The sequence below is a fragment of the Panthera pardus genome, unplaced genomic scaffold (genome assembly GCF_024362965.1).
Source record: "Panthera pardus isolate Hobbes unplaced genomic scaffold, ASM2436296v1 HiC_scaffold_8, whole genome shotgun sequence".
Lineage (NCBI taxonomy): Eukaryota > Metazoa > Chordata > Mammalia > Carnivora > Felidae > Panthera > Panthera pardus.
In genome coordinates this window covers 86,343,096-86,368,778 of record NW_026527013.1, presented here as the reverse complement: position 1 = coordinate 86,368,778, position 25,683 = coordinate 86,343,096, and the positions used below count along the sequence as shown (strand labels likewise).

At 37.0% G+C, this 25,683-nt stretch overlaps 1 protein-coding gene across 7 annotated transcripts in view; it reads left to right on the top strand.

Moving 5' to 3' along the window:
* The window catches only part of CACNA2D1 (calcium voltage-gated channel auxiliary subunit alpha2delta 1), a 498,274-nt gene that overhangs the window by 107,091 nt on the left and 365,500 nt on the right, over positions 1-25,683 (top strand). The gene's annotated exons all lie outside the window — the stretch shown is intronic.

Genomic DNA, 25,683 nt, shown 5'->3' with positions numbered 1-25,683 from the left:
AATAATAATGTTTAAATTTATTAGACAACATAAAAGCCACACACATTGCCAACACTCATAAAACCGCCTTTGTAGTATTCTCCTTTCTGATCACCCTCCCTCCTTGCCAGAGGTGGCCAGTGTACAAATATCTGATGACTCATTTCTTTTCTTTTTAAAAATAGATGTGCCTCACATAGATGTGTTGGGAAACAAGATGATTATTGGTTTGCTTGTTTTCCAGCTTTATTAAAACCACGTTGTGCTGTGTGTTGTCATTACCAACTTGCTGTCTTCCCTCAACATTATGTTTGTATGACTTATCTGGGTGTGTGCATGTAGCTTTCATTCACTCTTATTCACATTTAAATAGTATGAGCATATATCTCAGTTTGTTCATTTATTCTCTGTCGGTAAATTATTATTTGAATCATCTCCAGATGAGTGCTACTATGAATAGTGCTACTCAATTTTCTTGAACAAGTCTCCTGGTTCATACATGCAGGGATATCTGTAGGGTGTTATATACATGATAGTAAAATTGGTAGAGTGTAGAGTACTCATAAAGTCACTTTTACAAAAGTATGAAAATTGTTTTCCAAAATAGTTGTATCAATTTAGACATCTACTAGCTATATACAAATCTCCTTTGATCCATATTCTGGACAATAAAAGGTGATATCACATGTCTTTTTATTAAAAACAAAACAAAACAAAAACAACTTTTTAAATGGTGATGTCACACCTCTTTTTATCAAAAAAACCTTTTTTTTGAGTTTTATTTATTTATTTTGAGAGAGAGAGAAAATGGGGGAGCAGCAGAGAGAGAGGGTGAGAAAGGGAATCCAAAACAAGCTCCACGCCTTCAGCATAGAGTCCGATGTTGGGCTTGAACTCATGAAACCCTGAGATCATTATCTGACTGAAACCAAAAGTCGGATGCTCAACCAACTGAACCATGCAGGTGCCCCAGATTGCTTAATTATAGACAATCAAATGGGTGTAAAAGGTACCTCTGGTTCTTATTAATGAGGCAGGCATTTTGTTTTATATTCATTCACCAGTTTTGTTTCTTCAGTGAAATATCTGTTCAGATCTTTTGTGTATTTTAATTCTTTAAATTAATTTGTAGGTTATATATTCTTGATAGTGACTCATTTAAGTTATATATAATACAAATATCTTTTTTTTAAGGAATTTTTTTTAATGTTTGTTTATTTTTGAGAGAGAGATTGAGACAGAGTGTGAGTTGGGGAAGAGCAGAGAGAGAGAGAGAGTGGCACAGAATCCAAAGTAGGCTCCAGGTTCTGAGCTGTCAGCACAGCACAGAGACCAACATGGGATTCAAACTCATGAGCTGTGAGATCATGACCTGAACCGAAGTCGGATACACTTAACCGACTGAGCCACTCAGCCTTCCGAAATATCTTTTTCTGACTTGCTTGGGACTTGTCTTTTCATTGTCCTTATGGTATATCTTGATAAAATAAGTTCTTAATTTTAGTGTAGTCAAAGTCATCTTTTTAACAAGTTATTCGTATTTTAGGGCATATATTTTAAGAAATCCTTCCCTATGCTGAGATTATAAACATTTGTTCTATATCCCATTCTAAAAAGTTCTTTCAGATTTATTTATTCCACCTACCAACTAATGTCAGTATATAATGTTCACTTGCCCTTGAAATTAACTGTTTTTTCTAACCAGTTTTCTCAAGGCCATTTATTAGTTTGCATAACCCTAATGAGCTCCAGTCATCAAGCTAGATACCTGGTAAGCCAGTCCCTCACCATATTCTTTCTTCTTCATTAGGATCTGGAGTATTCTGGAAGCTTCCTATTTAATCGAAGTTTTAGATTCATCTTGTTATTATCCAAGAAAATCTTTAGTGGGATTTTGATAGCATTGACTCAGACCAAATTGGGAAGATAGATATCATTATGATATTTTGTCTTTTTATTTATAAATATGCTATTGTTTCCATTGAGCATGTTCTTATTCCATTCAATAGAGTTTTAAAATTTCTTTGTGAAGTTCCTATACGTCTTCTGTTAGATATAATGCTCGAGCTTATGTTTAGTTTCTCTTAGACTATAAATCACAGCAGTGTTACAAGTATTTGTCCCAGGACAATTCTGAATTTCCTGTTTACTTATCACTAACAATCAAGATCTTTAGTTTATTTTATATGTATGTTGGCACTCAGAAATTTTGCCTGTTTTTTTGGCACTTTTAAATCTTTGTTTCTTAAAATACCCAAGATACTGTTGTAATATAACAGGAGAGCTCTTTGGAATATTTGAAATGCCATATTGCCCGAAGTTGAAACATTTAATTTTTTAAGAAATAAATCAGTGAGTTATCCATGGTAAAATAAGCTTTCATTACTGGAAGATTAAAAGTGTTATTATCTTCCATTTGGGGTATGTGGATACCATTTTTAAGCATCATTTATACATGTAAATGTGTTTTCAATAAAAGTTTATTTAATAAAAATAAGATAGGTACTTTTTACTTGTGATTAATATTTACTCTCTGACAGCTGAAAATGATTCTAATTATCTTGATTTTTATCAGCTTACATTTTTCCTCCAAATGTAAGAAGCAGATAATCTGGATATCAAAGTCTCATGAAAAAAGGTCAGAGAATGAAATAGGATGTATCTTGCCTTAATTGGATTAAAATGGAGCCTATTGTGACTTTCTTTTTCTCATTCAGAATTGAAGTTCTAGACACCTGGTACATTATTTGAGTCCTGTGGGGATCAGTGACTATCCCAGGTGCGTGAATGGCAGAATCTAGAAATCACAATGGCTAATTAAATGTGGAATTAGTTCGATTTTATGCCAGAGAGAAAGAGTCATGTTTGTTTTCAAACTAAATTCTTTATTTAACTGTTTTGATTCCACAAAAACAGAAAACACATTATATCAAAGGGAAATGTTTTGCGACCAACTGAAAAACAGGTGCTACATTGTACTGGAAGTGAATGCAAGATGGCTTTATTAATTCTATTTTTGTGGTAGGCTTATAGTCAGGGAGACTTTTTGACTAAAAGAGCTTTCTTTAATTTATCTGGGTGGGTTGCCAATATAATTCCACATCTAAATACACTGGAAAAATAATGAATATACAAATTGGAAGGAGATGATAAAATTTAATACCAGTTAGACCTCATGAGTGCTTACTGGTGGCATTAATTCTTTCTCATAATAATACTTAGCTCTAGACATCATTATTAGTCTCATTTTTTCAATGAGAAAACAGGGTCTTTGAGAAATCCTCTAATTTGCTCAAGGAAATTTATCTAATAACTTACGTATGCCAGTGCCTCTTAAATTTTAATGAGCATTTACTTCACCTGTGACTCTTGTTAAAATGTACCTGTTTATTCAGGAGACCTGGCTGGAGATGCTACATTTCTAATGAGCTCTTAGGTGGTGCTAATGTTTCTGGTACAAGAACTATTCTTTGAGTTAGCTAGAATGTGAGAGCATTCAAATTCATGTGTGTCTGACTTCAAGATCTGCATTCTTACCTAACACATAAGTATATCCTTTGTCCTGAAAAAAGTGTATAATCATAAAGCGGAAGAAATGAAGGCTAGGGAGTATGCTATAAATTACTGTTCATTCAGATTGACTAGGAATTGGATATTTAGTTGGTAGAATATTCTGGAAGGCTATGAATTTTTTTTAGTGACTTCTAGATCAATTAGCCATCTCCAGAAATTGACTCAACGAAGTAAAATAATACCGTATTGAAAAAAAAATTTCTTGGGGCGCCTGGGTGGCTCAGTTGGTTGGGCGTCTGACTTCGGCTCAGGTTATGATCTCGCGGCCCGTGAGTTCGAGCCCCGCATCGGGCTCTGGGCTGACAGCTCAGAGCCTGGAGCCTGTTTCGGATTCTGTGTCTCCCTCTCTCTCTGACCCTCCCCTGCTCATGCTCTGTCTCTCTCTGTCTCAAAAATCAATAAATGTTGAAAAAAAATTTTTTTTAAAAAGAGAAAAAAATTTCTTTTTTATTTGAATGTGAAAAGATTTTAAACTTTTATTCTTCTTCCGTATCAAGATTAGCAACATAAGGTGTCTTTGAGATTATGTTATAAATGTAAAATCTATGAAAAAGAAGTAAATTGAACTGTTTTTTTTCCTCACATATCTACTAAAGAAATTTCCTAACAGCTTATAGTTGATAATTTGGCATTTATTTTAAAGGAAATCGCAGCTGGAGTCCATCTTTCCTCCCTCCTTCCCTCCCTCCCTCCCTTCCTTCCTTCCTTCCTTCCTTTCTTTCTTTATTTATTTTAGTGAAATGATTAATTTTTAGTATCTGTGATAAAGTTTATTGTGCATACATGTACACAGATTTTATGTTTTTTTAACTTAGTTTCTAAATTCTGTTACAAACTGTTGATTTAAAACTGAATTACAACATATTTTATTCCTTTTTGTTTTTCTCACATTTGTTTATGTAAAACTCTGCACTACTTCTACCAGTATTTTCTTTTTCTCAGTTTCAGCATTGATTTTGACTTTTTAGTCACACTCATTTTAAGCTGTGGTCATTTTATCTGTTCCACCAACCAACCTTAGAGCTGAAAGAGAAACCAATATAAAAATTTTTAGTTGCTTTGGCCCTAAAACTATCTTTCTTATAGCAAAACAGACTTTTCCACTTAAAGAGTTGTTGGTTTTGGTTTGGTTTTATCTTAGTGACTATAGAGAAACATGCATCTGATGATTGATATTCATGAGGCTCTTATAGAAATCCTATGAAGTAGGCATGTTCAACATCTACAATAAGTATTTTATAAATGAGGAAACTCAGACACGACCAACGTTCTTGTTCAAGGCTTGTATAGATAAAATGAGGTGGTGGTGGAATTCAGTTTGAGGATACCTGACTACAGTTGGGTTTTTTTTCCCCCCTCTCTAAACCCACACTGGTTATTTAAACCATTTTATTCCTAAGATTATCTACTACATGACTTTTTCTGACATTTGTTACATCTCTGTCTCAGAAAATGGCTGTGTGATGATTATCCTGCTAACATTATTGGATTATTCTTAAAAAGTCTCCAATCAAAGAATGTTTACAAGTAACGCCCACCCCTCTCCACTCCCCCCCCCCAAAAAAAAAAACCCAAACCACGTTGAATCATTTAACATTGTTATCAACATTTATTTTGGCCTAATCTAGGCCGAAAAATCTGCAACTGTACATGAATAGCCCATGGGAGAAAGCTCTTCAGCAAAATGATCCAACCTCCAGTGGTGCCTTCTGAAACATAGAGGTGAATGAAGTCAGTGGTTTCATGGTTCACCATCCTGCCCAGGCCAAGGACATCTGCTGAACCAATGAAGGTTTCCAGACATTTTGCTCAAAGCAAATAGGATTAAGGTTATAATAATTGAATTTCTGTAGTGACACTTTTCCAATTAGGGCATATCTTGTCTCCCTCTGGTGTCCTGGTAACTTTAATTAAAGCTACTTCCAATTTATTATAAAACTTTGAATACTGTAATATGCCCAGCTCTTCTTTCAACCTTGATACTGACTTTAAGATTAGATAATGAAAAGAACAAAATCACAAATGTTTTCAATGACTATTAAAGTAGGGTCTTTTTTTCTGGAAGGATGAGATCCTGGTTGTTTGATCAAATTTTTTTCATTTCTTTGAACTCACACTTCTGTCTCTTTCATGTTTCTCAGCAATGCCTCTAGGGTTTGCTGAAAATGCTGATTCCTGGCCTTTACCTTAAGAGAGTTTAACTTGGAAATACAGGAAGAAATATCAGAAAAATTGGTCCAAATTGATGGTAAAGAGATTCAGGAAGAAATGTGAAAATCTTCAGAGACTTGAAGAATAAAAAGTGTGTTGTATTTGGGTATTAGGAGTTATTAGTTTGTTTTTGTCATGACAGATTCATTAGAATGTATTGGAACGGAATAAAGACAACAGTTTTAAAAAGAGATTATGAAGTGAGAAATTGACAAGAAATTTGCATTTTCATGAAGTTTGGTAGGACAATGAAAGAGAAACATGGAGTACTATTAAAGACTTTGTGTTGCTTTTCTGTTTGTTTTTGAGAATGGAGGACGTAAAAACATGTTTATAGACAGAAGGGAAGGAATCTATGACATTTCAAAATAGGAAAAAAATGTGAATGTTGAAGGTTGATTCCAGAAAAGCAGGCACAGAGAAGATCAGAGTCATGCAATTTATCTTTGAAAAGATACTGGTATTTTTCACTTGAGACCAAAACGATATTAAATATGAATAGAGACTTTGCAAATAGAGAAAATCTGAAAGTCATACTGGATGACTACGTCTGTTGGTAAAGTAGAAGTTAATGTTTTATGCAAAGAATGAAGGGGCTGTGGAAGTCTTGAGGACCATACTAAAGATTTGGGGCATCAGAGTAAGAAAAAGTGAAAGGATTCTGCTGTGGGTAAGTTAAATGGCTGATAAATAAAACCAAGGGCTTTCCTAACATTGAGGAAGAACAGAAGGTATAAAATACCTTTGTATTCTAAAAATGAGGTCCTAAGCTACATATGAATTTGAAAGAGCTCTCTGAAAGTGTGTGTGTGTGTGTGTGTGTGTGTGTGTGTGTGTGTGTGTGTGTTGACCATTAGTTCAAAATCTATCTTAAGGTTATAAATTTATCCAGATTGAGGAGAACAAGAGAACTAACTTTGGAAACATACACAATGTGCTGTTTCTGTGTTCCCAGCAGAAAAGTGTGCTTACTCTTCTCTTTAGTGTTAGTATAAATGTCTTTGAGAGGATTACTCAGATTGCTTATATACATCCCTTTGAATCTGAGTGGTAAAGGGACCTGGGAGTCTACTATTTGTCTTGCACAGTTGAGATGACTTGTATTTATTTGGATTTGATACATACTTCTGGATGCTAATAATGAAGCGCTGAGGCTCAGCACACCAGCTTGGTGGCTAAGCAGTGAAAGGTGTCTTCATTAGGCACAAGCTTACACACACACGTTAAAGCAGAGGTGGGCGTTATACGACAGAGCTGGTCTGTGACTCGATCCAATAGGGCTTCCTGCCAAGGCCAAAGCCAGTTTAACAGGAAAATGGTCGATGTAGGTTGAGGGATAGGGGTGTAAATGGCAGACAGAAGCGTGGCATTGCAGTTGTATGAACTGCGTTGCTGCAGACAATGCAGAAAGCACCCTAAGAGGGGAACAAGTCTGTGTTGAACATTTACAACTCCCAGAGAGGACCGACGCATAATTATAGTCAAGAAAGGGCCTTCCATTGTTAGCTTCTCCTAGTGCTGTTGCTAAAATTAGCACCTGTGAGCTGGTAAGCAGGGCGGGGGAGGAGTCCAGATGGAATCAGGAGGAATAGCTCAGAGAGTGGAAATAGAAATCTCCCACATTCCTTAACCTGAAAGTTTTTTTCATCCTGAACTAGTACCAAGCTGGTAACGGGATTACAAATTCATTTCATTTCATAATTAATTAATGACTTTATTTATAAATGGTCCCTTTTATTTTATTCTTAAATTTTATTTATTTAAATTCAAGTTAGTTAATATACAATGCATTGTTGGTTTCAGAAGTAGAACCCAGTGATTCATCACTTCCGTATAACTCCTAGTGCTCATCCCAACAAGTACCCTCCTTTAAAAAAAAAAAAAAAAGTTTATTTGCTTATTTCAGTAGAGACAGAGTGAGCAGGGGAGGGGCAGAGTGAGAGAGATCCCAAGCAACCTCCACACTGTCAGTACACGGTCTGATGTGGGGCTTGAACTCATGAACCACGAGATCATGACTTGAGCTGAAACCAAGAGTGGGATGCTTAACCAACTGAGCCACCCAGGTGCCCCTCAACAAATCCCTCCTTATTGGTCATCACTCCTTTAGCCCATCTCCCCACCCACCTCCCCTCCAGCAACCCTCAGTTCTCTGTCTTTAAGAGGCTCTTATGGTTTGCCTCCCTCTCTGCTTTTATCTTATTTTTTTCTTCCCTTCCCTTATGTTCATCTGTTGTGTTTCTTAAATTCCATATGAGTGAAACCATATGATATTTGTCTTTCTCTGACTGACTTATTTCACTTCGCATAATAATTCACTCGTTCCAGTCATGTTGTTGCCAGTGGCAAGATTTCATTGTTTTTGATCCCTGAGTAGCATACCACTATATGTATACATATATATACACACATATATGTATGTATATATACACACATGTGTGTGTGTATATATATACACACATGTGTGTGTGTGCATATATACACACACATACATAGACACACAAATACATTTTAACTTAAGCTTAGACTTTTAATTATTAACCTAGATAGCTGAGATTGTTTTTAGGTATCAAAGTCGTATATACAATGCTGAATGGAAAAGTTATGGAGTCTGTAAGGCTTAAAATTATGTTCAAACATGATTAATAGACAAGCCAACTAATGGGAGATTTAAACAGATTGCAGGTTTATTTTCTCTCATGTAAAAAGAAATCGGTATGTAGGTAGCTCAAGAGATTCCAGAAGTCCCATTCTGTTATTTCTGTGTCCATCTCATTTGGTAATCCCTGGTTGCAAGAGGGAATAAGAAATGTACCCTTAATGAAAATGTGTATACAGCCAGCTGGGATCTACATCAAGACCTTTTCAAGATTCAGTGTGTGTTTTAGGGAAAAATGTCTAGAGAACATTAATATTATTTTTTTATTTTTTCCATTTTATTTTAACGAGAGAGAGCGCATGAGCTAGGGACAGTGGCAGAGGGTGTGTGTGAGAGAGAGAGAGCGAGAGAGAGAGAGAATGAATCTTAAGCAAGCTCTACACTCAGTGTGGAGCCTGATGCGGGGCTCCATCCCATAATCCTGGGATCATGACCTGAACCAAAATCAAGAGTTGGATGCTCAACTGATGGAGCCAGATGTCCCAAGAAAATTCATTTTAAAGAAGAAGAGAAAAGAGAACAAAACATGGCTTTCATTTATGTATGTATGTTTGTATGTATGTATGTAGAGTCCTCCTCCTTCAATATAATGATGACATGCACAGTCAAATCAGCTTTCTCTAACAAGGCTTGGCACAATATGAGTGGTAGTAGATGAAACAAATGTCAAATCCATCTTGGGTTGAGGATTGGCGGAAGATATTCTATAAACATCAAGGTTACTTAAAAAGTAGTCAACAGTAGTTGCAATATTTGAGGTTATGAACTACAATACATAGGGTCTCGTAATGGTCAAGAATTATGGCTTCAAGAGAGTAGACATTTTCATGTGGATAAAGTGTAAGTTTATAGGGAATATCAGAGAAACGAGAAATTGTGGTAAATGATGGAAATGGGAGAAGTTGAGAATTGTAGTGATAACAAGGTTGAGGCATGTGTGAGTGAGCAGGGTACTTAGATGGAAAAGTGTGAAGGTTTTTAGAGTTTTAATAGTGATGAGCACATTGATAATTAGCACTTACTGAATGTCTGCTCTGGTCCATTCCCAACACTTTGGTAGGCACTTCCCATAAATTTCCAGCATAGTTTATATTCTGCAGAATTGGTAGAATTGTCTTCATTTTATAGATGAGAAAGTGAAAGTTTAGAGAATTTAAAATTTTTGTTTTAGGGGTGCCTGGATGGCCCAGTTGGTTAAGTAGCCGACTTCAGCTCAGGTCATGATCTCACGGTTAGTGAGTTTGAGCCACGTGTCAGGCTCTTTGCTGACCTCTTGGATCCTGGAACCTGCTTTGGATTCTTTGTTTCCCTCTCTCTGCCTCTACTCTGGTTGTGTGCACATGCTCTCTCATTCTTTCTCAAAAATAAATAAAGTTAGGGGCGCCTGGGTGGCGCAGTCAGTTAAGCGTCCGACTTCAGCCAGGTCACGATCTTGTGGTCCGTGAGTTCGAGCCCCGCATCAGGCTCTGGGCTGATGGCTCGGAGCCTGGAGCCTGTTTCCGATTCTGTGTCTCCCTCTCTCTCTGCCCCTCCCCCGTTCATGCTATGTCTCTCTCTGTCCCAAAAATAAATAAAAAACGTTGAAAAAAAAATTAAAAAAAAAAATAAATAAAGTTAAAAAAATTTGTTCAATATTACACAGCTGGCAAATAATTCAAACACACTTAAGTATATTTACAAAATGCTTGGTGCTTCCTGAAGGCCTCTTATTTTAAGAACTAATACAGTAACTCATTTAACCTTCATAGTGCATCAGCTGAAACTCAGAAAAATTAGTGGTTTGGGGGTACCTGACTGGCTCAGTTAAGTATCTGAACTCTTGATTTCAGCTCAGGTCTTAATCTGAGGGTTGTGAGTTCAAGCCCTGCATTGGGCTCCATGCTAGGTGTGAAGTCTACTTAAAAAATAAGTAAGTAAGTAAGTAAGTAAATAAATAAATACGTGTCTTGACCAAGTCTTAAATAGAATGAGATGGGCTTGACTTCTTGTTTTTAGTTGATATAGCTTTTAGCTCTATGCACCATATTTTTCACCTATGTGACATCTCAGTAATCTTAGCCAAAGTATATTTCTGTGTCATTTTTCCAGTCAACTTAGATCTCTCTTTAAAAGTGACATTTTACCTTTAATGGGTCTCACGATACCTTCAGATTTCACTACAGTAAAGTTAGCATCTTCATATGTATATATATATATTTTTGCCCTATAGCATCTAACACATACCTAAAGAATAATTTATCTACTAAATAAAATACAGACATACATAACCTGCAGAATGTCTTTCCAGTTAATGTATTTTCAATAGAATGACTCTTGAATTTTGAAATCCAATTTTCACAGAGTGGATAGATTTCTCAGTAAGATATTTTTGTTATTTGGTTTCTTTTTTGCTGATGCCTATAAGGCAACTGTTTATATTTACAGCCTCCAAACTCAATATTTTTAAAATAATGTGATATCTGGGAAGAGTCTTGATTTGCATTCCAAATGCAGTTAGTAGCACATCAGAATCCTGTGTAGATGTTTTGAAGAGAAGGCCAGGAGCCAACCGAGGAGAGGTGCGTGTTTTCTGTTGGCATTGACTGGCCAAGTAGGGCTGATTGTCTGTTAACAGTCTTATTTATCTTTTCATCAGGAAGCGGTGTTTCCAGCATTTCACACTCTAAGAGTTTCTTATATTTTTCAGTGCATTTTGGCACTTGATAAGTGCATTTGTACTGTTTTACTTACGTTTTAAAAAGTTGATTGGGGGCGTGGATTGATACAAATACGTTATGTATTGTTTTTTTCATTCAGCGTAATAAATGATAGACCATCAGAATTTTCACTCCAAATAACAGATTTTTCTGAAGTAGATTCCTGGCTTCAATGGGTGATGTCTGTATTTCTTGATGCCATTTTTTAACGTGCCAAATGGAAATGCCTAGCTATGCCGCCACAGTTCCTCTCTCAGATTACACTCTTTAGAAGCATCCTTATGGATTTTTAAATCTAATATAATTACGATGATAGGAATTTGGGGCTAAACAGTTGGGCTGGGAAACACTAAGTGCTGTGTTTCAGACCTCTTAAATTACACTAAGAGGGAAACAGATCCATATACCTGTAACTGTGCTGGTATTCTGTACCACACTCAGTGTTTTAATTTTTATTGTACGCTGCTCTCATTAATATATTATTTAAAGGGTATCAGTGAAGTGTTTTGAGGCAGTACCTTCTGTCGTTAAGTGCTCAGTGCTAGAGAGTATTCTCTCCCTCCCTCTTTCAACGAAGTAGTGTCTGCACTAAGTGACTATCTAAAAAGAGACACTTTTGAAAAAGAGATAGTTGCCGAAAACACCTTTAAGATACAGAGCAACACTAATGACATACAGTGGACCTAATGTTTTAGTGGGAAAGGTGTTCAAACAAGGAAGGTTTTGGACAACAGATAGTCTCTTTGCAGTAAAAGAATGTCTTTGAAAATGTGATTTTCATAGTCTTCATTGACTTAATTCCATAGGATCTGAAAGTAACACTTAAAGTATCAGTAAGAGGGGTGCCTGGGTGGCTCAGTTGGCTAAGTGTCCGACTTCGGCTCAGGTCGTGATCTCATGGTTCAGGAGTTCGAGCTCCACGTCGGGCTCTCTGCTGTCAGCGCGGAGCCCGCTTCAGATCCTCTGCTCTTCCCCTCTCCTTCTCCCCCCCACCAAAAATAAAAACTTAAAAAAATAAGGTATCAGTTAAAAACGTTACTCTACTGACAATTTGACCAAAGTAAATATGTGCTCTAATAACATAGTGCGTGAAAAAAATCAGTGTGAAAGGGAGTGTTGGATATGTTGACTACATTTAAGAAATGGGAATATGATGCAAGAAGTGACCTGCAAAGCTCATATAGGTAGAAAAGACTGCAATATTTATGGGCCCAGTGCAAAATGAACATGTGAGGCCCTGCTTCGAAAGTGATTAAGAATTTTAAGATGGCAGCAGCAGAGCGATAAACCAGTTGTGGGGCCTATCTGACTGCACAGGTGGCACACTCCTGAGGCTGGCCAGCCCTTGCACACAGGTAATCCATTAGTGGCGGAACTGAATTGGGACGTGGGATTCGTCCTGTGCTGTTCCCATGATGATAGTCCTCGATCTTTTCCTGGTGACTTGGGAGTTGATGAAACCTCTGACGATTGTTAAAAGATAATCTCAAAGTGAGGCAAAAAAAAAAAAAAAAAGGAAAACATTTTTCTTTCTACTTTTGTTTTACAAAATTGCAAACGCATCCCAGCAGCAAGATAGAAACCTCTGGTTTAAATGTGTTAGTATGGTGTTTTGTGTAAAAATCAATAGAAAACAGGCTAATCTAAGGCCACCCTCTTTGATTCATAAAATCTGTAGCTGGAACTTGTAGCATGCCATCCTTTTGGAGAGAATCTGATCAAGTAGTGTTTAGGGTAAGCACTGTTTTAGCCATGTATGGGTTGAACTTCCAAGGGGTGGTTCGATTCCTAAAAGTCTTTAGCTTTGTTTTTCTTAACCCAGTGATGTTTACATCATGTTTTTACCCATTAACCCCTTTAGTATCCTACCACAAATTATATGAAATCTAAAACCTTCTTTGGTGAATTCATTTTCTAGCTTTTACTAACTCGCAGGTAGAAGCCCATTATAAGAGGGCTATCCCAGCTTTGTGTTTTTTGGTACACAGGAGTTTTCTTGTGTTTTTTTTTTTTTTTTTTAAATCTATTCTCCATAATCTTTTTAGAGTTGATAAAATCAAGAACTACATTTGCAACGATGAGCTGTGTCTTCCTTAAAATTCCCTGACACAATTTACCATTAGAATGATGGATAGCCCTATTAATTTAAGTAAAGTGTCATGGAACCATAAATCTTGAAGGAATTTTGGGAATTCATTTTTCTGGCCTTTTCCTTTCAGGCAGGTTAATGTCTAAACCACCAAAGTGAAGGGAGGGTATTGTTTTTTTCTCAAATATTTTTAGTGATGAAACTGCCACAATTGTAATACTCGGTTATTGCCACTTAGCTTGATTTTCAAGAAATCATTTCTCACATCCACATCTTTGTCTAATCTAAAACTATTTTGTTTTCTGTTCTCTGTGTGCATTAAATTTCAGTGGCATTCTCCTGACAAGAATGTCTCATTTTGTGTTTGTGTGTGTGTGTTGCAGGGGTTGAGGGTGGTAAGGACCATCAACTCATCATAGCTTAGTGTTCTTAGCAACTAACAATGATTCTCACTTGCTGAGGAGTCCTTATTGCCAGGCATTGTGTTCAGTTTGTTATATGTCAACAAATTTAAGCTGCAGAACAACCTTATGTGGCAGATACATTATTGTGCCTGAAGATTAGAGGTATTACCAAAACAAAACCAAAATCATCTAACTCAGAGTATCAAATGGAAGTGGTTTTAAACCCAGGTATCTCTGACTCTTTATTTTTAATTTTTTTTTTTTAACGTTTATTTATTTTTGAGACAGAGAGAGACAGAGCATGAACAGGGGAGGGTCAGAGAGAGGGAGACACAGAATCTGAAACAGGCTCCAGGCTCTGAGCTGTCAGCACAGAGCCCGATGCGGGGCTTGAACTCACTGACCGCGAGATCATGACCTGAGCCGAAGTCGGCCGCTTAACCGACTGAGCCACCCAGGTGCCCCATTCTCTGACTCTTTAAGACCTATGCTTTTTTTTTTTTTTTTTTTTTAATTTTTAGAAAAAGGGAGAGCACAAGTGGGGAAGGGGCAGAGGGAGAGATGGGGGGGGGGGAGAAGAGAGATTGAGAGAGAGAGAGAGAGAGAGAGAGAGAGAGAGAGAATCTTAAGTAGGTTCCATGTCCAAAAGCACAGCCTGACATGGAGTTTGATCCCATGACCTTGGGATCATGACCTGAACTGAAATCAAGAGTCGGACACTCAACTGATTGAACCACCCAGGTACCCCAAAGCCTATAGTTTTTAATATGCTAAGCTCTGTGGCCTAAGGACCCCTGAATTCTTTTCCTTCCCTATATATATATATATATATATATAGATGTGTTTTCTATTACTTTTTCATTCTGTCCTGTATTCTGGAAATTATCAAATATTTATTCTTGGGCATCCGAGTGACTCAGTCGGTCAAGCATCTGACTTTGGATCAGGTCATGATCTCACACTTCGTGGGAGCCCGCATCGGGCTGTGTGCTGACAGCTCAGAGTCTGGAGCCTGCTTCAGATTCTGTGTCTCCCTCTCTCTCTGCCCCTCCCCCACTTGTGCTCTCTTTCTGTCTCTCAAAAGTAAATGAGCGCTAAAATTATTATTTTTTTTAATATTTATTCTCCAACTTCCTTAAAACACAAAGGCCAGGATTAAATATGCTAATTTGTAAGGGAATACTCTGAAAAATCACAGTATAACTGCAAGTTAACCATTTTTCATTTGCATGTGATCCAGTTACAGCAAGAGCTGCTCTTTATTCTCTGTGGGTTGTACGGTAGGTGATATATATGTCAGATGATTCTGATGTGTTTTAAACTTACGTTGATAACTACAAGTACATCCTTGCTGTAAATAATTTAATCAATATAAAAATAGAGACTAAGATGAAAACAAAAATTCTCTTACGAGTCCTCTAGAGAAGACTACTTTTTTCTTTTCACAGTTTGGTAATTATCCGTGAAGGCTGTGTGTGTGTGTGTGTGTGTGTGTGTGTGTGTGTGTGTGTATGCGTGTATGAGCATGCATGTTCATGTGTGTTATTTACCAATATTTCATCGAGATGTTTATGTCACTGGAGACTAATAATGCATATGATCATTTTTAATAGCTTTGTAGTATTTTATTATATTAATATATTGTTTTATATATTAAAACAGTCTCCTGTCTCCTACTGAGAAACACTGTTTTTATAATTTTGATATAGGCAATGCTATTCACAGCACATCTTTACATATGGATATTTATTTTTATTTTATTAGAATTAAGTCATATAATTGGGATGGTTGAGTCAAAAACATGGGGCACTTACATTTTTGTATTAAGGAAATAGAAATCTTTAACATTTCTATTAATTTCTTCTTTCTCTTTTTTTACATTTGTTTTTAAACAGCAGGGCTTCCGATAGAGTCAGGTGGGAGTCACCAGGTTGCCTTTGGCCATTGTTGTAAGTTAAATATGGTTCTGTAAGCAGGACTTAATTTTAAACGATAGATATAGGCTTAATTATTATAATCATGTCAAAAACTCATACTGTTCTCTACAGATTAGTGCCTTTGTTGTTGGCAACATAATCAGTACAAAATTAACAGGGTAGCTGGAGCAAACATCTGTCTTCTAGATTTATTCAAACAAATATTCAGTATAAGAGTTTCAGTTACTGATGATACATACTAGCTCACATGCTCTATCTTGTGAGCATGTTCTGAGCCACAGGCAGCGTGCCGACATGCCACACCATGTATGAGCGATCCTGCTGCCAGCAGACCTTGTATTCTAGGGCATCGGACACCACCGAGGCTCCGTTAAGAGCCAAAACCAAGTTGTGTCTTGAGGCCGAGGCATTAGTTACTCCTTCTGTGACTAATTCATTCACTTAGTCCCAGGATTCATTATTTCCCAATTGCAGCTGTTCCTATAAATGTTGGTCTGTTGTTGCCTGACAATCCAATCGCTTCTAATTGTTTGTACTGTCTTTTCTCAGAAAGTCTAGGTCAGCTGACTCAAAAGTCTAATAAGAAATAATAATGACTCATTTTCTACAAGAGACTTTACAGAGAATTTATTGCCCTGTATATTACTGCCTCTGCCATTTGTTTCTTCTGCACGACGACATAAAACCTCTTAAAAAGGAAGAGAATTAAATAAATCATCTAGTATGATATTTATGTGCTCAGAATACTTCTTTGTTATGTGGATGTTCAATAGCCAGTTTTGCTTGTAGTTAATCATAATGAGTTTGACTCTTGAGTTTTCATTAAATGACTTTGCCCACATCAACTTTCCCCTTTTGAATGGGCTTTTTTTTAAACTTAGGAGATCAAAATACATTAATGGATTATATAGTTTCTCATGCCTTTATTTAGTAACCAAATTTTGATTCACTAAATATATCCATTGAGAGAAATTAATCCCTGTCATTTTTCAGTAGAGAATGATGACTTTTGTAAGTTCAAATATTACAATATTTTAAAAAATAACAAATACATTATGTAATACCTTAAATAGGATAACAGTAATAACAATAATTTATTAAGTGCTTACTGTATACTAGGACCTGGGCTAAAAACTTTATTTGCATTTGTTTATTTTATCCTTATAACATACTTGCACAATTGGTATTAATATCTCTATTTTGTGGACATATTTTGCCCAAGTATTTCAATCCAGATCCATTTAATTCCCAAGCTTTATAGCAGCTTTTCTCTTCATTCTGTCTTGACTTACTATGTGTCATATCCTCTGCTGAGTACTTTACATGTATTATTCCATTTAATAATTTCTTCTCTTTCTCTTCCATTCTCCTCCCCCTTTCACTACTCTTGTTTTCCTACTCCTTATCTCCTCCTCCTCCTCCTCCTCATAGAATATGTTGAGCTGAGGAAGTATAGAACTGGAAACTTTGAAGTATCTTCAGAGGTCGTGTGGTTCTACTTTCGTATTTTTCTTTCCAAATAAGATTATTATGTTTTCTTTTATATAAGATGTGCTATACAAAAGAAGTGGTAATGGTTACTTATTTTAATTTTAATGACAGTGTGTGTAGGAGAGAAGGACTGAAAGAGAAGAAAGAAGGAATGGAGGGAACAAGAGCGGATCTAGCTTTACCATTCCTGTAAGGCATTTAGTACTTTCATAAAAATGTGTGGGTGTCTGCTGATGCAGAGAGAGATCACAGAATCCTAAATCAGTTTATTAAGCTCAGTGTAATTATTTGCGCATATACGTGAAAATGAGCCATTTTAGAATATCTGCAAGCCACATACTGTCCTGGGACTTCTACGCCCATGAATGAATATATTCCAGAAGTAGTTTAGGGAAACTCTGGTCTAGATATTACACCATATACCGTTATGGTAAAAGATAAAACATAATCAGAATTGTTTTTGTTTCTAAACTTGTGCTTAAATATCATGCACATAATTATTCTCATTGTAACCAGTGAAACCGACTTTAATATTGATAGGTAGATAGATAGATAATAAGTAAATTTTTCTAGCTCCTAAAGCATTGGTTGGTCATAAGCAGAGATGCAGAGCTCAGTGGATCACTTGCAGTTCTAAACATAAGGTCTCCTTAAAGTCACCAACTTTTACTTACAGATAGTGAGAAACTGGATGTGAGGGAGATGTGGCCCTCACGTTTGTCACCCCACTGATCACCAGGGTTGGTATGGCTGATCTGGTTGGTTAGGTGGTGTGCCCTTCCTCCTTCACCATTCCTGAAGTTGCATGTTTGGCCAAAGAAGATGACCTTCCAAGAAAGAGGAGGGTTGATCTTCAGTCAGGGGTACCTGAGTAGTTGGGGTACCCGAGCTTCAGAGACTCATCCAGAAGAGGCATTGCATATGACAGTCTGCCTTTAAAGTAAGTAGTGAGAGATAGAGAGAAAAAAAAAAAAAAAAGAGGGAGAGAGAGGGAGAAAAGCAAGGCATGGTATGTAACTAAAAGACAAGACCTCTTGGGGGCACCTGGGTAGCTAAGTTGGTTAAGCATCCAAGTCTTGATTTCAGCTCAGGTCATGATCTCATGGTTAGTGGGTTCGAGCCCCGCATCCATCTCTGTACTGAGCATGGAGCCTGCTTGGGATATTCTCCCTCTCCCTCTCCCTCTCCCTCTCCCTCTCCCTCTCCCTCTCCCTCTCCCTCTCCCTCTCCCTCTCCCTCTCCCTCTCCCTCTCCCTCTCCCTCTCCCTCTCCCTCTCCCTCTCCCTCTCTCTCTCCCCCTCTCTCCCTCTCCCCCTCTCCCCCTCTCCCCCTCTCTCCCTCTCCCCCTCTCCCCCTCTCTCCCTCTCCCCCTCTCCCCCTCTCCCTCTCCCTCTTTCCCTCTCTCCCTCTCCCCCTCCCCTGCTTGTGCATTCACTATGAGTGCACTGTCTCTCTCAAAATAAATAAATAAACATTAAAAAGAAAAAAAAAAAAAAAGACAAGACCTCTTACTCTGTTAAAGAGAGAAAGAGAGGCATGATGGGGGTGGGAAAGGTCAAACCTGGAGACCAGCTGAGTTTCTTTAGTAGAATACAAAGAACTTGCAACAACTCTCTTAGAATTTTTGTGCTTCATAAAAGTTATAGATGTCTAATGTACTCACTGTTACTCTTTTGCCCTCATATTGTTTACTGGAGCTTTATATTGAGAGTGATGTTATCTTTTGGGAATTTGGAGGGGGGAATAGCTCTCTCTTTAATTTCGATGATGTCAAATGTCTGCGAGTCTTCTGGCCAGGAAAATCAGGGCTGCTTAATGTTGCTGCACTTCCATGATCAAATTTCCCTTCACCAAAGGGGTAGTCTAGTCCTTAGCTGACATTTCACACCCATTGCCCCATCGCTGTTGGAAGCTAAATCAGCATATTCAGAAGCAGCAATTGGCATCTAATGCCTGCCCTGGAAAAAGTTACCATGTTTTAGTTACCGCAAAGATCCTCAGCTGCTCTCCCTGAAATATTTCAGACATGCTCAGCGATTGCACACAGCATTTCTCAGCTGCATAGAAGGTGCACTGAATAAATAGTGGAAGGAGGACAGCTTAAAGACTTAAAGGCAGTTCCTGTCAAGGCAGGCCATACTTTTCCTCTCAGCCGCACACACATGGGAATTATCCCTATGATCTGCCAGTGTTTTATTGCCACATAAGTAGGCGTCCATTACAGAGGGAGCCGGCAGGGTATGCATTGGTTGTGTTTGTGTGACAATAGTAATTTCCCGCTTCTCTATTTAGTGACAGTGTTTAAAAAGGAAAATAATGTGTACATTTTAGAGAAGCAGTGAACTCCAGAAGATTCTTGATAGCTTATATAAATGCCAGATCATATGTATGGTACAGCTAATGTTTAAAAGTTGGATAATATTAGGGCGCCTGGTTGACTCAGTCGGTTAAATGTCCAACTTCGGCTCAGGTCACAATCTGGTGGTTTGTGAGTTTGAGCCCCACATCAAGCTCTCTGCTGTCAGCACAGAGCCTACTTCAGATCCTCTGTCTCCCTCTCTTTCTCTCACTCTCTCTCTCTTTCAAAAAAGAATTTATAATATTTAGCTAACACTAACCAGTGAAGGGTGGGGTCTGCCCTGTGTACCCTCAGTGACACTGGTGTGTGCTTTTCTGATTCGCTTTGTGGTGTTACCTGTTCGAGTATTGCCAAATCAGTCACTTTGGTTCTTTCTTAATATTCAGATAACAAAACTATTCCAGTATATTTAGTTCTCCTTATCATTGAGGGGGGAAAAAAAACCCTTAAGGACATATCTCCTTGTAAGGAGATGGATTTTTCTCTCTATGATAAATTGGGGTGGTGAGAGAAGAATTATAGGAAGAACCAGCAATGCTGAAGATTTTGGATATTATTTTTTCCCCAGTTTTGATCAGAGACTAAATCGTTTGACTCATGTTTATAAAGACAGTAATGAGAAGAAATAATTGGAGTTACCGAGGACCTATATACTCAAACACAAATAAACAATACTCTGTGAGAGACAAAACATGAAACTTTCTGCCTTATCAATGATTAGAATAGTATGTTATATATGCTTAAAGCAGTTATTTTACATGGTGAAGTTAAATTATTATATAAAATAATTAAGACTACCTACTTTGATATCTATTTCCTTAGTAATGCTTAGTGATTCTGATATTGTCATTTGTCAAGTAAGATACACATTAGCTCTTTGATTTTTGCAAGTATCTTTTAGTTTTCCTGTACCTGTAATTCCTATACCACAAAGCAAACAATGTGTTTTTAAAACTGCTTCCCACCTGGTGGTGTTGATATAAATTTTTTTAAGTTAATATTATCCAATATTTGCAAAGCATCATCACTGATTAACTGCAACTTAGTAAGGGGAGTCTGGCTGTCTCAGTTGGTAGAACATGTGACTCTTGATCTCGGGGTCATGAATTCAAGACCCACATCGAATGTAGTGCTTACTTAAAACAAGAAAGAAAACAACTTATTAAGAAAAAGGATGAGAGAATAAGTTACATTTTAATTAACTGATATTTGTGGACAGTGGTGGATTTATATATGAAATTAGCTATGTTGTGTAATGCAGTGATTGTATTATGTCTTGTTCAGGATTTCGTTTCTAGAGTGTTAATTTCCTCACCTTCTTCATGTCTTCAAGAGAGAATGACATTTTTTTTTTTTTAATTAAACTGGTGAATTCTTAAAAATTCACTTGTCCTTGTATAATTGTCTCACTTTATTTTATTTGTTTATTTTACGTATCTTTATCTTCCCCTCTGCAACATTTTCAACCTTTTTTAGTGGTGTTCCTTTTAATATATATTGAGTTCCTAATTTTTTAATTTAATGTACCTTTTTTTAATTCAGAGAATCCAGTCGTTTCATATGTAGCTTATTGACTAAACAACACAATTTTATTCCTTGCATGTTACTGTTTATTGTTTTTGAAAGTCGCTGCCTCTTATTCTTTTCCTGTCCCCACCCCCACTTTGCTTAAAGCGTTTTTCTTTCTGTTTTCCCCATTGGTATTTGATTCGGAGGTTCTGTTATGCTTTTTGAATCCATGCATGGCTCCTTTCCCTTCCCTTGTTTTTTCAGTGACCCAAATAAGGTGTGCTGTTTCTTCACACTGATGCTGTTTTTTCCCTACTTTGGCTATCCTCCTCTGTCTTATTGGTGCAACTATAAAAGACAGATTTTTTTCTTATTGGGATTTCCCTGATAGTGTGTGTATCTCTTCAGTTTCCCTTTCAAGGGTATTTTTTAAGCATTTAAATTTTACGTTCCCACCTAGTGCATCTTTCTCTCTGGGGCTCCAGCCTTGTTTCTCAGTACATTGTGGATTTAATCTCACTGTCTTCTATTCTCCATGCTTCAGATGAGATGGCTAAGGCCAGTCTGTTTTTTTCCTTTGAGTGCAGCATGTTCACTCTGTCTCAAAACTTGTAAGAGTTTTTCTTAGAGAAGTTTAAGAATTATACCTGGGTATAATTCTGAGGGTCATTTCTGATCCAGCCATCTTATAATTCAGTGAGCCATTCTGATCTGGTGACTCAGGTCGTTTTCCAGCTCAAGTGCACTTCTTTATAGTATATGTTTAGTTATAGTGTTTATGTTTTTAAAAAAATATTTTTGGATTTGCATGGTAAGTGTGTTGCCTAGATCTCTTCTCCACGGATGATCAGCTTTTCCTTTATTTCCATTTCTCTCTGTTTTCTTTGCTTGGAACTTCCTGCACTTGAACTTTCAGGCTACTGGTTCAGATTTCCAGAAGGATTACGCCTCTTTTAAGTCATCAGCTTAATTTTTGTTCATGGAAACTCATAACTTTTTTTTATTTTACTCCTTGTGTTTAATTTTTTTTTCATGAGTTCATCTTTCTCCTTCATATGTTCTGTTTCACTAAAGTATATTCTCATCACTTAAAAAAATTTTATTTACATTTATTTATTTTTGAGAGATACAGAATGAGATAGAGCATAAGCGGAAGAGGGGCAGAGAGAGGAGACACAGAATCTGAAGCAGGCTCCAGGCTCCAGGCTCCAGGCTCCAGGCTCCAAGCAAGCGTTTAGCACAGAGCCTGATGTGGAGCTGGAACCCACGAACCATGAGATCATGACCTGAGCCAAAGTTGGACACTTACCCGACTGAGCCACCGAAGCACCCCTGATCATTTTAAATAATCTTCTCTCTGGACTTATAATTTTTATCTTTCCTGAGTTTATGGTCTGTTGATTGAAATGTACCTAATGCAAGAATCCCACAGGGGTTGAAAGGCAAAGGGTTCTTTGGGCCCATGTTGTAATAGAGCTGTTCATCAGTTCTCTTATCTAGACTCTGCCAGCACATTCTCAGCCTCTAGAGCAAGGAAAACTTCACTCAACTTATTTCTTTGTTGTATTTCTTTTCAGGTTGTTTCTATTTTAAGAATAACTTTAAAATAGTTGCAAACCTATACAAAAATTGCAAGATCAGGAAGAAAATGCACTTGTGTCATATTCACTCATATTTCCTTAAGGTGCTTACACACACACACACACACACACACACACACACACACACACCCCAAGTTGCACAAATGATCCATCTTGGCTTTTTGAGGTCAAAGAATGTCACAGGGGACTGCATCCACACTTGGGATAAGTGTGATGGCAACATAGATGCTAAATTTTATCTTTTCCTAAATCTTCTACTTTTCCGTTTTCATGTGAGGTGTCTGTACAGCTTCCAGTAAGTGTTTTATCCCACTGGGGAAAAGACACTGTGTACCATTTTGTTTTCCTCTTGGATCTTGTTATAGGCTTGTTTTGTGTCCTTCCTGGAACTCACTTGTTAGAGACCCAGTTGGAATGTGACTGTATCTGGCGATAGGATCTTTAAAGATGTAATTAAGTTAAAAGGTGATCATTGGGGTGGGCCCTCATCCAATATGACTGTTGTCCTTATAAGAAGAGGAGGTTAAGACACAGATGAGCGCGGAAGAAGGATCATCTGAAGCTACAAGGGAATATGGCAATCTATAAGTCGAGGAGAGAGGACTCTGAAGAAACCAACCCAGCTGATGATTTGAACTCAGTCTCCTAGCATCTAGAAAGTGAACACATAAATTTCTGTTGTTTAAGCCCATGGTCTGTGGTACTTTGTTATAGCAGCCCTAGCTTAAAGCAAATCTTAATAGATCCATTTACCCAGAGATAGCTGACTTTTATATCAGAAGGTGATACACTTAAAAATCCAGACCAAGAGAGAGAAAAAGCTATTTGTCATTTTTTTCCCCCACTGAGTGTTACATGAGATAGAGTGGTGGAATGCAGGGCACTGAAGCCATTGTTATCACTTATATTTGCTTTGAGTCTCCATATTATAATGGGTGTAATGATGGATAAGTTTATCTCTTGCATTTCTCTACCATATTAAAATACCATTATTACTGCTGCTAGGGCGATTGGACATTTGAGTCAGGAGAGAAGGCCTGCTGTTTAAAATTACTGTATAAAATAGATGATTATTTCTTAACCAAAGCCGAATGAAGTGAATTAAATAAGGTTTTAATATTTTTTTAAACGAGACAGTGCCATGCAGAAGTTTGAACCAAATATTTGTCTCTGGAGCTGGAAGATTGCCAAAAGCTAGCACACCTCCCTAATGTGAAATTTCCTTGCAATACTGCCTACATATCATTGATAGTCTGTACATTCATTTGGTATGCTGACTACGGGAACAACTAAGAAGACTGTTTTTGCCAGAGGTCTCATTATCTTGGTATTCAGAAGAGTTGGATGAAAACAATATTCTCTGGCTTTCTCACATTCTCTAATGACCCAGCACATACAGCTGACTGGGAGAGTAAATGCTTTCAGCATTTTGAACACAAGAATAATTCCTTTTGTGTCCTTAAAAGATTAATGAAGGCAAATATAACTTGATTTTTTTCTTTAATTTTTAATTAGTCTAAGATGGCAAATGTAACAAATAGAAGAAAAATGTGATCAAGCACACCAAAAGTATTTACCTGTCTGTACTGGCAACCTTTGATCCTCTTTGAGAGTCAGTTAGAAAGGAAATCAAACATTAAGATTGAAAATGTAATGGCTAAAATGTTATTTGTTCATCTGATTCTTTTAGAATGGCATGATTGTTTCATAAAAGCATGGGTATAAATAAAAATAGGTGAGAAGAACATATATTACTTAAAAGTATATTTAGGGGTGCCTGGGTGGCTTAGTCAGTTAAGTGTCCGACTTCGGCTCCTGTCATGATCTCACAGTTCATGGCTTTGAGCCCCACATTGGGCTCTGTGCTGAACACTTGCTCAGCCTGGAAACTTGATTCAGATTCTGTGTCTCCTTCTCTCTCTGCCCCTCTTCCACTCGCACTCTGTCTCACTCTTTCAAAAAAAAATAAATGTAAAAAAAAACCCAGTATATTTAAACAATTGGTAGACAAAGGATACAGGAGTACTGATGCATAGGGGCACTTGTACCCCAATGTTTATAGCAGCACTCTCAACAATAGCCAAATTATGGAAAGAGCCTAAATGTCCATCAACTGATGAATGGATAAAGAAATTGTGGTTTATATATACAATGAAGTACTACATGGCAATGAGAAAGAATGAAATATGGCCCTTTGTAGCAACGTGGATGGAACTGGAGAGTGTGATGCTAAGTGAAATAAGCCATACAGAGAAAGACAGATACCATATCGTTTCACTCTTATGTGGATCCTGAGAAACTTAACAGAAACCCATGGGGGAGGGGAAGGAAAAAAAAAAAAAAGAGGTTAGAGTGGGAGAGAGCCAAAGCATAAGAGACTGTTAAAAACTGAGAACAAACTGAGGGTTGATGGGGGATGGGAGGGAGGGGAGGGTGGCTGATGGGTATTGAGGAGTGCACCTTTTGGGATGAGCACTGGGTGTTGTATGGAAACCAATTTGACAATAAATTTCATATATTGAAAAAAAATAAACAATTGGTAGAAATCTTTGATACCATATATAATAGTTTGTTTTTAAATATAGTACTTATTTATTTTACAGTAATATGTATTTATTTGATTTATAAAATATACATGTTTGATGTAAGAAATAATGAGAATAAGAAAAACTTAAAATCTTATTATCTGGAGGTAGCCATGATTTATATTTTTCATGTATATCATTCTACTATATTTACTTTAAAAGTTAGGGTATACCAACATATTTTGAGTGCGTGTACATGCATGGATCAGACTCCTATAAATATTTCAAATTTATTATCTCAGTTAATCTTCATAATTATCATTTTAGAGAGAAGCTATCTGAAACTCAGATAAATATGTATACCAAAATCACAAGATAAATTAACGGTAGACTTGGGGCCATTTGAAACTGGTAACAACTGGTGCTTTGGATCTTAAAAATTATGTTGTATCATTTCCCTAACATATCACTATAGTTTGCAGATTTTGCTCTGTTACTGAGTATCCCTTTATAACATGTTTTTTTATGGTTATCTAAACTATCTTTTGAACATAACACAATTTACTTAACAGTCTCCTTTCAGTAGACAATTAGGTTTGACTTCTGTTTCTCTATGAGTAAGTAATGCTGGGTTACATCTTGTGCATAGT